Source organism: Corvus kubaryi, unplaced genomic scaffold, assembly GCF_017639235.1.
Source record: "Corvus kubaryi isolate FWS band 111438036 unplaced genomic scaffold, C.kubaryi_AGA036_p1.0 split3-73, whole genome shotgun sequence".
NCBI classification, from domain to species: Eukaryota; Metazoa; Chordata; class Aves; order Passeriformes; family Corvidae; genus Corvus; species Corvus kubaryi.
Window position 1 is genome coordinate 14,424,540 of NW_024582091.1, and position 14,189 is coordinate 14,438,728.

Below are 14,189 nucleotides of genomic sequence, written 5' to 3' on the forward strand. Positions count from 1 at the left end.
TTCTACAGCAGCTTTTCCTTGGATTTACCCTTTTTCCCTGAATCAGACATCTGCACCGCACATTTTTGAGCTCCTAGTAGTTACTCACATTCTAGTGTAACTACTCCAGAGACTTTTCTAATGGCAAACAATTATTTTGTTATCCTACACATACACACACACGTACGAGAATATATATTGAAAAGAATGACTGTCTTGGTAGATTCACATATTGCATGGAAAAGCAGCAATTAGGGAAAAAACCCAAAACAGACAAACTAAACCAGGGCAAGATTTTTGGTCTATAATATACTTTCATTTGTAAATGTTGAAGTCATTGACTATTTTCCAACAATTCTGTTTGATAGAAATAGAATAGATATCTGGCAAGAGTCTTTCTCTGAGTTACAACAGTGTCTGACCCTGTTCACTTGTTATGAAAATTGAGAACTAATGCTATGCCTGTTTTATGGTGCTCTAGATAAATCATTTTGGCCGCTGAATAAAAACCATTCCTTGTGTGCACATAAGTTCATACTTGACTTTGCATGCAGAAACCTGAACCTGGTGGAGCTCTTCATATGCAAAACAGCTCAGAGTCTTTCACAGACTGGAATAAATCTGCATGTAGACAAAGACTCAGGTAGCTCCCATTTAAAAAATTAAAAAAAAAAAAAAAGATGGCTACTTCTTTTTAGGGTACTTTATTCTCCTTTGTTAAAAGTCAGTGAGACTGGAAGAGACCACATTCATCTGGAAATCATCTTGCTGGCAATCTCTGCTATAAAGATGAAAACCAGCATGATTTTCATTAAATTTCGTTCCCTGTTGAACAGCAAGACCTGTTCCATGGACTTTGCTGCAGAAACCTGATGGACACGTAAGGCAGCACTGACCTCAATTTATATAATTTCCACCTCCACTTTCTTTTCAGTGAAGCATGACCCGTGTTTAACTGTGCTACCCATACAGTACCTTATTTGGAACTTTTTCCTACATGTTACCATGGACTGTAATCCATAGCTGGGTATGTGTAAGGAGTTTCATTGCAATCACCAGTGATGATACAAAGACTTTGTGACAAAAAGGGGTTTCTTTTGAAATCAGTTGAGACATTTCTAATAATGAATTGTAGTACTGATATCCTCACCTCCCATTTTCTAGGGCTGTCGTTTATGGCACATTGACATTCTTAGGAAATTGTTAAATGCCATGAGGTAGCTTCTTCCAGTCTCATACAAGAAACAGCCACTACCTTTTCTGTTGTCATGGGAGCAGAAATTTCTTTTGTTTTGTCTGGACTGATGTTCCACCCCCTTACACTAATCTCTCTGAAAATCCCTGACTAAAACCCATATAATAATGTCAATGGCAAATCCATGAAGTCAGAAAAAAAAGCTTCCAGTCTCCATTGGGAAAGCAGGCTTCATTTTATGACATATTTGTCTCTGGCTTATGGAAAAACAAATTTGACTGGTAACATCTTTTTCATGGTCATGGAAACAGAAGTAAATGCTGAAGGAGGGGGCAGAGAAGTGAGACAAATGTTTATTTCAGCAGTAAGGCATTCAGCTGGGTGAACTGAGCAGGCAGCAGGAACTCCCATCCAGGGAGCTAGCAGCATCATCCACCTCCTAATGTCATTCCAGACCACAAAACAACCTTCCTTGCCCAGCTGAGACCAAGGGAAGAAAACAGCTGGGTTTCTTCCCTCTTGTGGTCCTGTGTCAAAGGCTCCTCTCAGTGTGCAGTGGCTTTGCATCCTCATCTCTCATGTTACAGGGTGGTCTGAAAAGCTGCTGTGGCTGATCAAAGCCCACTTGGTGTCAGCCTGGCAGGCACTCATGGCCAGCACAGAGCAACGCATGAGTTATGATTTCACAAGTGCAGTCACTCTCCATGCATTCCCCATTGCTCCCTGTGTGCCTACAGCTGGAGCAGTGCATGGGGAATGTCAGCATAGACCCAGTGGCCACACTGTCACCTGAAATCCCTGATAAATTTTTTTCCAAGGAATCAATGTTATTTTTAAATGTAAGAAATGGCATTTTTGTGGTCATGGGGAAAAGGGATGCGACAGCCAGAATTCTTCCTGAATTGCCTTATTTTTAAGGAATTTTTCCAACTCTGACTCTACCATCAAGTTTACTTCTTTTTGTAAGTTAAGCTTATGTGATGAAGACTGGATGAATTAGGGTTCCAGGACACCCAGCATCACCACCACCAAGTCCTTTCCCACTGACAGAAAGTCAACCGATATCAAGTGAAAATACGAACATCTGGCGATGGAAATGTAGATAGTATACTATACAGCATATTTAATAACGTATTTCTCTGTTCCTAAAAATATCTCTTGAAATAAAACAGTGTTGTGCAAACAACATCTTCTATTTTCAGGTCCTAGGTAATTATTTAGGATTGAATACATATCATACGAGTGCACAGAAAGGAAAACCAAAAAGAAATTTTTCAAATACATTTAAAAATTTACTTTGCTGAGATACTGACACTGATATAATAATGAGACAGAAAATGTTCACATCTTGTCTTTTTAAATTAAGAACTTGATATTTATAGGCTTTAAACTTAAAAATAGTCACATCTAGATTCAAAATTTCAGTTAAAAAACACGGTTATGCTGACAAGTTAGTTAACGCTGCAAAACTTTGCCAGATCAACACAAGCTTCTCAAACCTACCTCACCCTCCAAACAAAAGGGAAGCAGTCTGAGAGATTGTGAGCAGAGAGAAAATTTAGGAGGGAAAAATTATTTTCCTACATTAGAATCTCCTCAGGTTGACAGGGAGATTGTTTTAGATTGTTTTAAAGTATTTTAACACTGGGAACTGTTGAAAGATCTTTTCTGAAGGCTTTTTCTAGACAAAAGTCAGACAGAGAATAATCTTTGGCAAGGTCTTAAACAAAATGGTGTTATCATACATAAGCATTAGGCAAAGATCACCTTTAAAATGTATTTTGAAGAAAGAAAACTTCTTTATCTTTTCTTCCTGCAATGCCTCAGCTATGAACATGCACAGAGCTGCTTTATATCAGGAAGGGAGGAGTTATGAATGAGTATGTGGAATACTTGGAATTTTCCAGAAGAAAAATTTTTTATCAGATTTATTAGAGACTCCACAACTAGTACAATAATTTCTGTTATCATCCTACAGACTGAGCTGCCGGGCTAAAATCATACAGAATTAAAGTTATGATTAAAATCAGAGGTTAAATCTGTGCCAGCTGTTTTATCATTTCAGAATGACATTATTCCTCAGCTGGAAGGATGAGTTCTTTCTATTTTTTTTTTTTTGTTTTAGAAAAGCATCTATGAGAGAAACAAGATGTATCCTCCAATGTCTCTTAACCCTGTAGAGCTGACCTTGTTCGTTCTACTCTACAAATGACCACAATCAAGTAGCTCTTTTGCAGTGTAACAGAAAAATTCCGGCAGATATTGAAGATCTTTGTACCCTTTATGCTACACCATGGTCAGCCCCTGAGGTCCGTAGAAAAATGATAGTTTGTCCTTGTTCTTTCTGTGACTTTTGGCCTCTGCTTTGTTTTTTTGTTTCACTTTGCATTTTTGCCCATTATCACAAGAAACCCCACTGACTGAAAAATTGTGTCAACAGGGTGTAGACTATTGCAACGTCTGTTAACAAGCCAGGTCATATATATAATAAACGTGTTTATGCTCACAAGTGGTGTATATTGTAAAAAAAAATGTAATGTTCAACTTCTCTACTGCATAATCTAATGCAAGATCTATTTCTACATGAATCAATTGAAAGCCAAATTCTGTTTTTCTTTGTTATTTGTAAGAACCAAAAACCTTTGCAGTGTAATTGAAGCTGGTGAAACAGAGCAAAACTGATTGCAATCATTCAATCTATAAATATATCTCCATAAATTTCTTTAAATTTTGTCTAAATATTTAGACCATATATTTACCCTATTGATTCTAGTTGCAGTTTCCAGGAGGGCTGACATTTCCATCTGGGTCTAGCCCTGAGGTCCTAATTTCTTCCTCCCTTTCTAGTGTCCTCCCACACCTTTCACCTTTGAGTCATCTCAAGGAAAATCTATAATGTACTTTTTTTTCTGCTTCCATGAGCACATTTTTCCTTACATAGAGTCATCGCAGATTATCAAGTGGTACTGAGTGAAAACTTAGAGTTCCTCACTTTGAACGACTTTTTCTTTCAGCTGAGAAGAAATCATTCTTCTCCATCACAGCATCCAAGGATATGGAATGTGTCCTTTGAAGCATCTCTAAGAAAGTGCCTTAGGCACCAATAGCAAAGAGACAGGTAAGCAGCAAAAATCATGGCATCACTTCCAAACCTTTGGTATGAAATGATTCATGTCCATCTAAAGCTGACTTGTTACCATCTGTCTCTCTGATAGTGCTTTTCTACTTTGTTATATGGGGTATAAAGTCTTGAATCAATAAAAAGACTCAACTGCTGAGCTACCTTAAAACTGCTTTTTCTCTTCATATCTCTTGACACAACACTGGCACACAGCGATGAGAAAAGCACAACATCTATCCTGTGTGACACAAATTACACCTTTGCTGTCACAGGAGCTTCTGCATGGTGTACATTATACATCTGCTTATTTGGGCTCAGCCTGAGTTTGTATGCAAGTCTGGAGTCACTGCTTGCTCCCACAGTCTCCACTCTGGCTTGTGTTTCAGCCCTCCCTTACAGACCGTATAGACCCTACTGGCTGGAGCTGGCTCTGCCTCAGCCCTCAGCAATCCTCACAAGCTCCTCCATGCCTTCATGCCTCAGACCGCCAAATTCCCACTGGCATCCCCTTGCCCACTTCCATGGGTATCAAGTCTGCAAAGCTGCTCTCCCATTTCTAGCACTGCATCAGATGTTTTAAAGATCTTCTGCCTACAACCCCTAGACGAGTGAAAGGCTACTCAAGAACTGCAGCACCTGCAAGGAGCAACCAGGGGCATTAAGGGGCCTGTTTCCTTTTCAGGAAAATTATTAATGACTACGAGATGAAAAAGTGATTCAATACCAAAAACTTGCTGTGCAGCAGCTGTTGTTTGGAGACGGACTCAACTAAAAAGAGCAACACAAAATGTACAGTGGATTTACCTCACTTGATCCAACGCCTGAGCCAAGATGCAGTGCTTTGCTCTTTGTATTGCTATTGCTGTTTCCAATTGTTATTCTATGTAGTTTCCCTCAACTTGAGAACTATTGTTTTCACTTGAACATAACTAAACCAATCCAGAAAATGGGACTGAAACCCCAGAGCAACAGCACACATAACTTCAGAGGTGAAATTATTTAACCCAGCTTGAAATACTACACACAAGCCTCTTTTTATATAAGGGTGATCAGAAAATGTAAATTGCATTGGTTGTCCTGCATACCTGAAATTTCTGCCTGATTTTCATCTCCAGTGTCTGGCTAAGAAAGTTCACTTTGGCTTGCAGGGCACAGGAAGTCTCACTGTATCAGGGAAATAACTGTAAAAAGGTAAAAATTGGGTGGGAGGCAGGATCTGGACTCTGCCACAATTCCACATATGCCAGGGGAACCTGTCTTGGAAACATGGAAAGGAACACTGATTTGGAGATATTTTCTGGACTTGATCTCTGAATCCAAACAATAGGAGATATTAGTCTGTAAAATTTCTTTTTCTGGAGTTCATGGCTAGTGGCTAAAGAGTAGTTGTGGTCACCACTTGCCTGCAGATTGAGAACTGGTGCTGGGACAATTTCTAAGCTTTATGAGTATGAGCTGAGTGGTTTTCATTTTCTGATTTTCTGACACTTCCAGAAAAAATCTTTAAATTCCCGTTGCTTATTTCTTCTTCTTCTTACGGTTACAGCCTGACATTTTCAATTCTCCCTTTTAAGAGTTACATTATTTAAGTGTCTTACATAACTCCTGTTGTCACCGTAGAGGGAAGATTTTTATTAGGGATATTGGTTTTGATTTGTTTCTTCTGTTTGGTTATGGAACTCAAAATAGCCTTAATGCATGAAAACTCACAAATGGAACAAAGGAAGGGAGGGGGTAGTGGTATCCCTAGGCCCATTTTTTCTCCTTCCAGTGGTAGCTGAGAGTCCCTGTGGAATTTGTAATCTCTACATAAGTTTATTGATTTTGCACACAAACCCTCTTTATGGCTTACTTGTTAAAAAAAAAAAAAGTTTGCAAAGTTTTTCTTTATAAAAGTTATTAACAGTTCTATATGCTAGCAAGGGTCTGCATTTTCTCTAGAATAACTTTTAATTAGCCACCTGGCATAATTCAGTAAATTTTTTTTTTCTTTTTAAGATAAAAGAACAACTGTCAGGAAAAAAAGAAGAGTTTTAAACATAGGAAACAGAAGAAAATCCTTTTCCTAACCTCCTCCATACAATATTCATATTTTACATTATGGAATAATCATGGGAGAGAGCTGGAAGATCTCCTTGAATAGTCCTCCCACCATATGGAAGCTGGTGGAAGCAAATCTACAGAGGAGTTTTTAATGTTTTTTCTTCTTGGTTTCACAGATACTTTTAGAGCATTCACAGCTGCTGTGTAATAAACTTTATTTTTTTGTGGCTTTAAGAGTAAAAAATTCAAGTGCTAAAAGTATCACCCTGACCTTGACACCTGACTTCTTGCAGCCAGATTCCTAGTTTATGCTCCGCGCTCAGGAGCATGTTGTTGTTCCAGTTTCTGCTGATGAGCTCGATCCTCCTCTCTGCCATTTCTTGGTGATCTCATTACAAGTTATCACAATTGTACTCTGAACCTTTTTCCTTCCTACCTCCTCCACTGTAGATGTCAGCCAACTTCACTATGTGCAAGGTCTTGCTTATTGACAAATCACTGCCAAATACCACTGGAAAAACCTTTCAGGATGGATTTCAAGATCTCGCCACATTCCCATGTAAGTACCAGTCATTCAGATCCTGCTTGGCTCATTAGTCTAAGAGTTTTGAAGCAGAAATAGAAGTAGGTTTCATTTCTACTGTTGCCTCTGCTCCCCCCTGCCCTTTTGGATCCCTGAATCACCTTTGTAAAACTTGAAAGTAGGTCTGCAGTCCCATGTGGCAGGCTAAGTCAACACTGTCACTGCTGCTTGCAGTGACCAGAAAAACAAAACAAGTGGGTCGTCCGCCTCTGCGGACTTTTAGCTCGCCTGTCTGAGGGCATCACAAAACTGGTTCATGGCCAGGAGAGGCCCTGCCCTCACTCAGGCCCTCCTGTTTGTCTGTAGCAATGGGAAACTTTCCATACCAACCTGGGTTTTTCTAGAACACATAGAAAGCTCCTGATGGCACTGGATTTTATGCAAAGGTTTCTAGTAATTTCTGTTTCTTTGTGCTGGGACCATCAGAGTGAATGGTGGCAGGAATGAACAGCCCTGGGAATAAGGCACAGTAGCTAGCTCAGGACCTGTTTGGGGACTTTGCTGCAGCAGAGATTAAAACACAATGGTAAGGGAAAGCTGTGTGTAAACCTTGCCTGCTCAGCTGCTGGGGAGAGCAAAATCCTTTGATTCCCAAGCTGGTAATGGGGTGGATTGGGAGAATGAGCCCTTTGTGAAGCTGTGCCATGTCAAACAGCTCCTTTGCTGCTCTGGCTGTGTCACATCAATGGAAGAAGCAGGGCTTCAGTGCCTGGGGCCTGGCTGCTGGTTTGCAGCAGGAGAAAATGGCAGTCCCAGTCTCCACGGCTCTCCTTGCTCCTCCTGTGATGGAATGGTTGCTGTCAGCACATCACAGACAAACAATTGCTGCACCTGGGGCTGATGCACCATCATCAGTGATGAGGTGGTGTTTGTAGGAGAGTACAAGGACATGTTCTGCTGACCACCCAGAGTCACCTTTCTGCTCCTGCCCACTGTGTGCAACCCCACTTGTAAAGCATCCTGGGTGTTCATATGGTTTCTTCAGATACAGACAATCAGCCTGTCAAATTTTCTCCAGAGCTAACATCACACATGCCAACTAATTCAAACATTCTCTATCCCAGTTTTATCACTCATAACTACTGTGCTTTAACTACTCCATATTAAGAGAAGGATAATTTTGGTTGTATTATGAAAAAATGCATTTAATTAATGAAATTTGTAGTGAACTTGGTTTAAAAGGACTTAACTCAGAAATTGGTTCATTCAAACACACAACAAAATGTATATTAAAATCCTTTAAGAGCTAAATAAGATGATGCCCAGCCCTAGCACCGCATAGTGCTGCAGAGCATTGTCACAAGGGAGGATTGGCACACCTGCAGGAAGGCAAAGCTGGGGGGGCTGTTTCACTGTACACAAGGAAGAGACAACTTGCCCAGAGCACCTGTTCTGTATCTGCTATTCATTTTAACATGAGAAAAAAAATGTTGTTTCTCTAAAAGCCTTTCTGAGAGGTGTTTGCCCAGGGTGAGCCATAAAACAAGTTAGTGAGCCTCCCATCACAGCTAAGGTACTGAAACAACTAAGGAATGCTGTTACTTTTTAAAAAATGTCTTTAATTTTGGCAAAATGTCTCCTTTTAAATTTTTTTGAAATTTTTTGTAGCCTTGTATCACTATTGTACTCTCCTGTGTCCTTGTAGGAATGTACTGTCTTATCTTTACATCCTACTTTTAACCATTCAGCCACCAGCCAGGTTGGTCTGAGACCACCTGGAGTTCCTCTTGGCTGAGATTCAATACAGAAATCACCTAAGTTCATCTTGCATCTCTGAGTCTGCTGGGCTGTGAGGAAACTGCAGGGGGCAGAGGGCTTGAAGAGCCCAGAGGGAGATGAGCAGAAAGGGTTGCTTGGGTCAGGCTGCCTGTGGCTGTCCTAGGGTCAGGCCCTTGTTATATGGTAACAAGACCTACATTTTCCACCCTGGAGATTGAGTAGAAGCACATTCACACACAGGTCTCCTCAGGCCCCAAATGACAGCTAGTTACTGGCCTTGCAAGAGTTCTTCAGGATGGATACAGGTTCCTGAGCAGTTTTATGTTGGCTTTTCTTTTCAGCTCTGCTGGCTGACACCTGGGTTATTATTTTTTTTCATTTGCGAAATGAAATGTCATTTCTGCTGCCTTTCACCCACCTCTGCCTTCCAGCACCCTTTGTTCTGGGAGCTGGGGGTCCTCACACCTGCTTATGTGGCTTCATCTCTGACAACACTTTAAAAAATGGTGAAAGCAACATGATTTAAAATGCCAGTCCAAATCCATTGGCGTCTGCTGGGCTTTCCTGTGGGAAGCAGAAAAAGCTCAGGGGTATTCCTCATGATCACCTTTCTGCACTGCCCTGTATGTCCTCTCCGGGGGATTGTGAATCTGGAGAGGGTTTCACTGCCTTCAGGATTTTCAGGGGAGGCTGTGGAATTCAGAGTCTAACACAAATCCATATAGGTCAAATAATTTAATAAAACTTGGGTACAAGTATTGCGTAGGAAAGGAAACACACAGCATAACCAAAACATCCCCTCATCATGCAACCCTAGAGGCCGGGTACCCTGCTCTGACATCCACTGGCAGTCTGGAATTGCCACCAGAGACCAGCAGCAGGAGTGAGGAGGCAGTGGTTGCTGCCTGGTGCTGATAGTTGTTCATGCTGTGGAACAGAAAGAAGGTGTCATTATTCTTGCTAACACAGAGTGAAGTGTTTCAGTAATAACTCCAAAACAGAGATATTACTGGTAAGGAGTGACTAGTGTGCCTAAACATGCCCCTCTAATGACATTTCATGTGCTTTAGTGTACCTGAGCCCTCCTTGCTAGGCTGTCAGGTCTGACACCAGACCTCTGGAAAAGCAACTGTCCTTCTGCATCAGCCACTGGAAGTCAGACAGAAAAGCAAGGGCATCTCAAGTAATGCTAGGCACGCATGTTCAGGAACCTCAGTCATTCCCCAAGGATCCAAAGGCATGTCCTTCATTTGCTGTATTGTTTGAGCAATGTTCTCTGTAGCAAAAATAGACACAAAGGACATGTAAAACAAAAGCTAAAAGCTATTTAACTGCGAAGAGCAATTTTCACCTGAGCACTGTGTGGTTTCTGGACTAGGAAAAAAGTCACCTACTTCTCTCTCATTGTTAATACACCTTTTTATTAGTGTTAGTCTTTCCAGCTCTACAGGCTCTTTCTCTGGCTCTTGAGGTACTTTCAGGATAGTTAATCCTGTCCTCTTGCAGAACAGGTAGCTATAATCTTATTTGGCATGCGGGCTGCCAGCACCATTAAATGCAGTGCCATTATGTTACTTGGTAAAAACTATCAACTCCCACCTGGCTACAACCTCTTTCAGGGACTTACAGAAAACAGTAAGGTCTCCCCTGGGCCTCCTTTTCTCCAGCCTAAACAAGGCTCACATCAGCCTTTTGTCATGAGACTTCTGCTCCAAACCCTTCACCAGCTTTGTTGCCCTTCTCTGGACTTGCTCCAGCACCTCAAACTCTATCTGGTAGTGAGGGGCCCAAAACTTAACACAGGATCTATAGTGTGGCCTCACCAGTGCTGAGTGCAAGGGAATCATGACTGCCTGAGTCTTGCTGGCCACAACTTTTCTAACACAATTCCATATTAAAGGGACCCTGATGTGTCCCTGGTTACCCTGTGCATCCTGCCCTTCCATCAATATTCTCTCATTCATTCCTCCTTGTTCAAAGAGACTCAGAAACCCAAGCCCAACACAGTACTTTGACTTAATTTGTGTCTCCATTAGAGCCCTTTCTCCTCCTCCACTCTTGGATGACCTTCTGGACCCTGCCAGTTTTCTTATAGAATATGGTTTCCCCATGTTTTTGCACAGTACCTAGGAAGCTGTTTTGAACACAGTATTCTTTTTATGAAGAGGAAATGCTCCATCTAGATTTCCCATCTCAAAACTTGTTCAGTCCTTTTTGTGAGATCTGTGGATGTATCTCCATAATCTGCAGGTGCAGGTGCAAAACCCTGGAAAGCTCTGGTCACCCAAGCTTCAGTTGCACTCCTGGAGACTTCATGTGATGGACTCAGTGTTTTCACACTTCACTCAGTTCTCATATTTCTGCAGTAAATATCCTCATTCCTCAGTTATTTTCTACCAAATACAGTATCTATGGAACTCGGGTTTCGTAGGTTGGCAACTTTTGTGTTTCTAACTTCTGCTTTTGAAAGATTGTAGGTAGGTCCCAGCAGATTCATATTTTCTTCTACTTTATAAAATGTAAATAATTAATTGAATGGGGTAAAAACCTTCAGGTATTTGTGGATGGAAAAATAAATGCTGGTTCCCAAAACATGTGATCAACAGATGGTGGTAAAAATGCACTAATCTTTTTCTATTTGAAAAATAGTTCTTAAATCCTCATTTTTAATAAATCAAACAAGGAACAAATTTTCCACTGTTGTAAAGATCGTGCTATTAAAAAATAATTGTTCCGAAGTAGATCCTAGTTAATTTGCCAATCCTACAGTGTTTTCAACACTCACAACCTTTTGAAATTTTTTTCTCAAAGTGAAAAATTCAAGTGATTATGAGTGATCACTCGAACTATCACTTGCGAAGTGGTCTAAATGGTGATCCAGTGTTAGCTGTAGGGGCTCTTTGCAGAGAACAGTTAGATCTGCTGGCTCTTTCATTAATATTACAGTAGTAGAACAAAGATGTTTCATAATGGCACACCTACATCCTCCAAACAGGTTTTTTCATCTGGTTTTTGAACACGATGCATACATACACTTGTCTATGGTCATACACACACACATCTGTATGAGACACTTATGCACAAAACTAGTTCACAGTTCTCCTTCTTGCATTAGCCTTCACAGACAACATTGCCCAGAAGGTGGTCCAAGTAAAACCCACCTGACACTTGGAGAGCAATGCCAGTTGCTGCACTGAAAGCCTCATCACTGCCATTCTCTGTGGGGTGTGTTCTATTTACTGGCATAGAAGTTGCTCAAATAGTGATGGTCAGAGAGTCAGAAAAGCAGGGAGCACTCCCTGGAGCTCTCACTGGCCTTACATAAAACCCTTCCATTCTTTTTTGCCATTAAAGCTGATCTGCAGTGTTCAGACATCCTCTTAGGAGCTCTTTGGAGAGGACGTATTTCTCATAATTTATACTCTGAAAAAGAGAGAGGCCCCGTTCTCAGTGGGACCATATGCTGATCTACTACCATCCTGCTGATCAGATATATTGACATCAAATTCTCCCCAACACAGTGTCTACTATGCACTCTGATTTGCTCATAAAGTTATTTCTAATTTCAGAGCAAGCACCTCTCCTACTGTACTTGCCCAGCTTACCCAAAGCATCTCCGTAAAGGTGATCTTCTGCCTGGCTGAGATAATTAAGTTGTTACAGACTGGGTAATCCAGGCTGGCTGCACTTACTGTGCAGAAAATCTGCTATTGACAGGGGCAATTTTCTCACTAAAATTAGGCAGACCTTCTGCAAAGGGAAGAGATGTATGTGCTTACAGCAGAAAGAGAACATGACACAGTATGACAGCTTTATGCTGAACCACAGACAAGGGGATGTAAAGCACAGCTCCTGGCCTAAGTGGCATGTGCCTTAACACAACTGTAGGAAGGCAGCTGAGTGCAAGCGTAAAAAATCCTGTAAATGTATGCAAGCACATAAAAGAGGCTGGACACAAAACAGAGTTTAGCATGCAAAACTTTTCTCCTAAAGAAGCCACTTACTCACCACAAGCTCGTCTCTCCTCCCACCATTGCAAGAAAATGTGGAATAGTTCTTTGCCTCCCTTTTCCCCTCCTCACCTCATGGTTTCCATTTTATTAAAGCAGATCGGTTTTCAGGTTGAGTATCACCAAAAATCCCTCCCTAATAGAAACACAGGAGACAAGCAGTTGTCATGGGAAATGCTGGCTCCCTGCTGATAACTTTGTGGTGGCTCAGGCAATTGCCTCCTTATGTTTCCACTGAGATGGAATGATAAAACACCTTAGTGCCAAAGGGGTATGAACATGTGCAGTGATTACAGTGCTTGCTTTGCTTCCCTGAAGTCATGCTATCAGTAGTACTTTTGCACCTGGTTTGTCCCACCCTTGTGCATACTTCAGTTGCTAGTAGTGGGAAGCCCACACAGTGCTGGAGGCAGGAGAGCAGAGAAGAGGGAATGGAGGCTGCCCCTTACAAAAGCACTCAGGGGGTCATATCTGAGTAAGAGGAATAGCCAGGCAGAAATCACAGTGTTTCTGACAGTGCCCTCTCCATTCTGACACTATCCTTTGAAAGACTGTGAATATAAAGGAAACACCTTGTTCCACCTTTGTTTAATGCAAAACTGCAGATTGAATTCATTGTGTGTGTCTGATGAGAAAATGATGAAAGAAACCTCAAGCCCTTTCTATTGGAAGCTTCTGCAATGCAGTGCACAAGTTATCCACACCTTTTACTGAACTGGTCCCTTAGAGGAAAGGCTGAATACTCATGAATGGTAAAAGAGAAAAGGAACTGCTTTTAATTACAATATTCAAATATTCCTTTCAGTATCAAATATTCCTCTTAAGATTCTGAAAAGATCAACTGTTTGTTACTGCAGCACACTCAGCCATGAACATTTTCCTAGGTAGCATGACTGGGGGTATATTTAAAACATAAATGCAGCTAAGAGAAGGTTGAAGCTGGAAATTTCCAAATGAATGCTTTTTCTTCCTCCCCCCTTTCTGTCTTGTCTGCCTGCATCACAAGCAGCCTACTTTCCTGTTTGCCTAATGCGTCAGGGTGATGTCCTGTGAGGATTTTAGCTATTTCATCACTTTATACCTGTAGTTCAACAGTAACATTCCAAAGTCCTCAGGAGGCACTTTTCTCTCGACGTTATACATCCCCTCGATTGCCTATACATGGAAAGAGATTCATAACTAATGTAGTTGGTGTCACAAGATTCCACCAGCACAGCAGTCAATATGGAATGCGGCACTAATTGCGAACAGCACCTATCTGCTCAAATTACTGTCGGAATGCTAAACTTGGGAAAAGATATTTTTATGCATAAGATTTTCTGCAAAAGAAATATTACTGGAAGTGAAACAGCCAGACTTCCAGTTATGAGAACGAGCTCTGGTTTTGCCCTTGTTACTGCTGCTTTCACGAAGGAAGAAAATATATCTTAAGACCAATTTCCCACTGAGGTTAATAAAAAAAACTGCAAAAAACAAGTGGCCATGGCAATACTGAAAGGAAAAAAATATCTAGATCCTGTTAAGTTATAGAGACAGTGT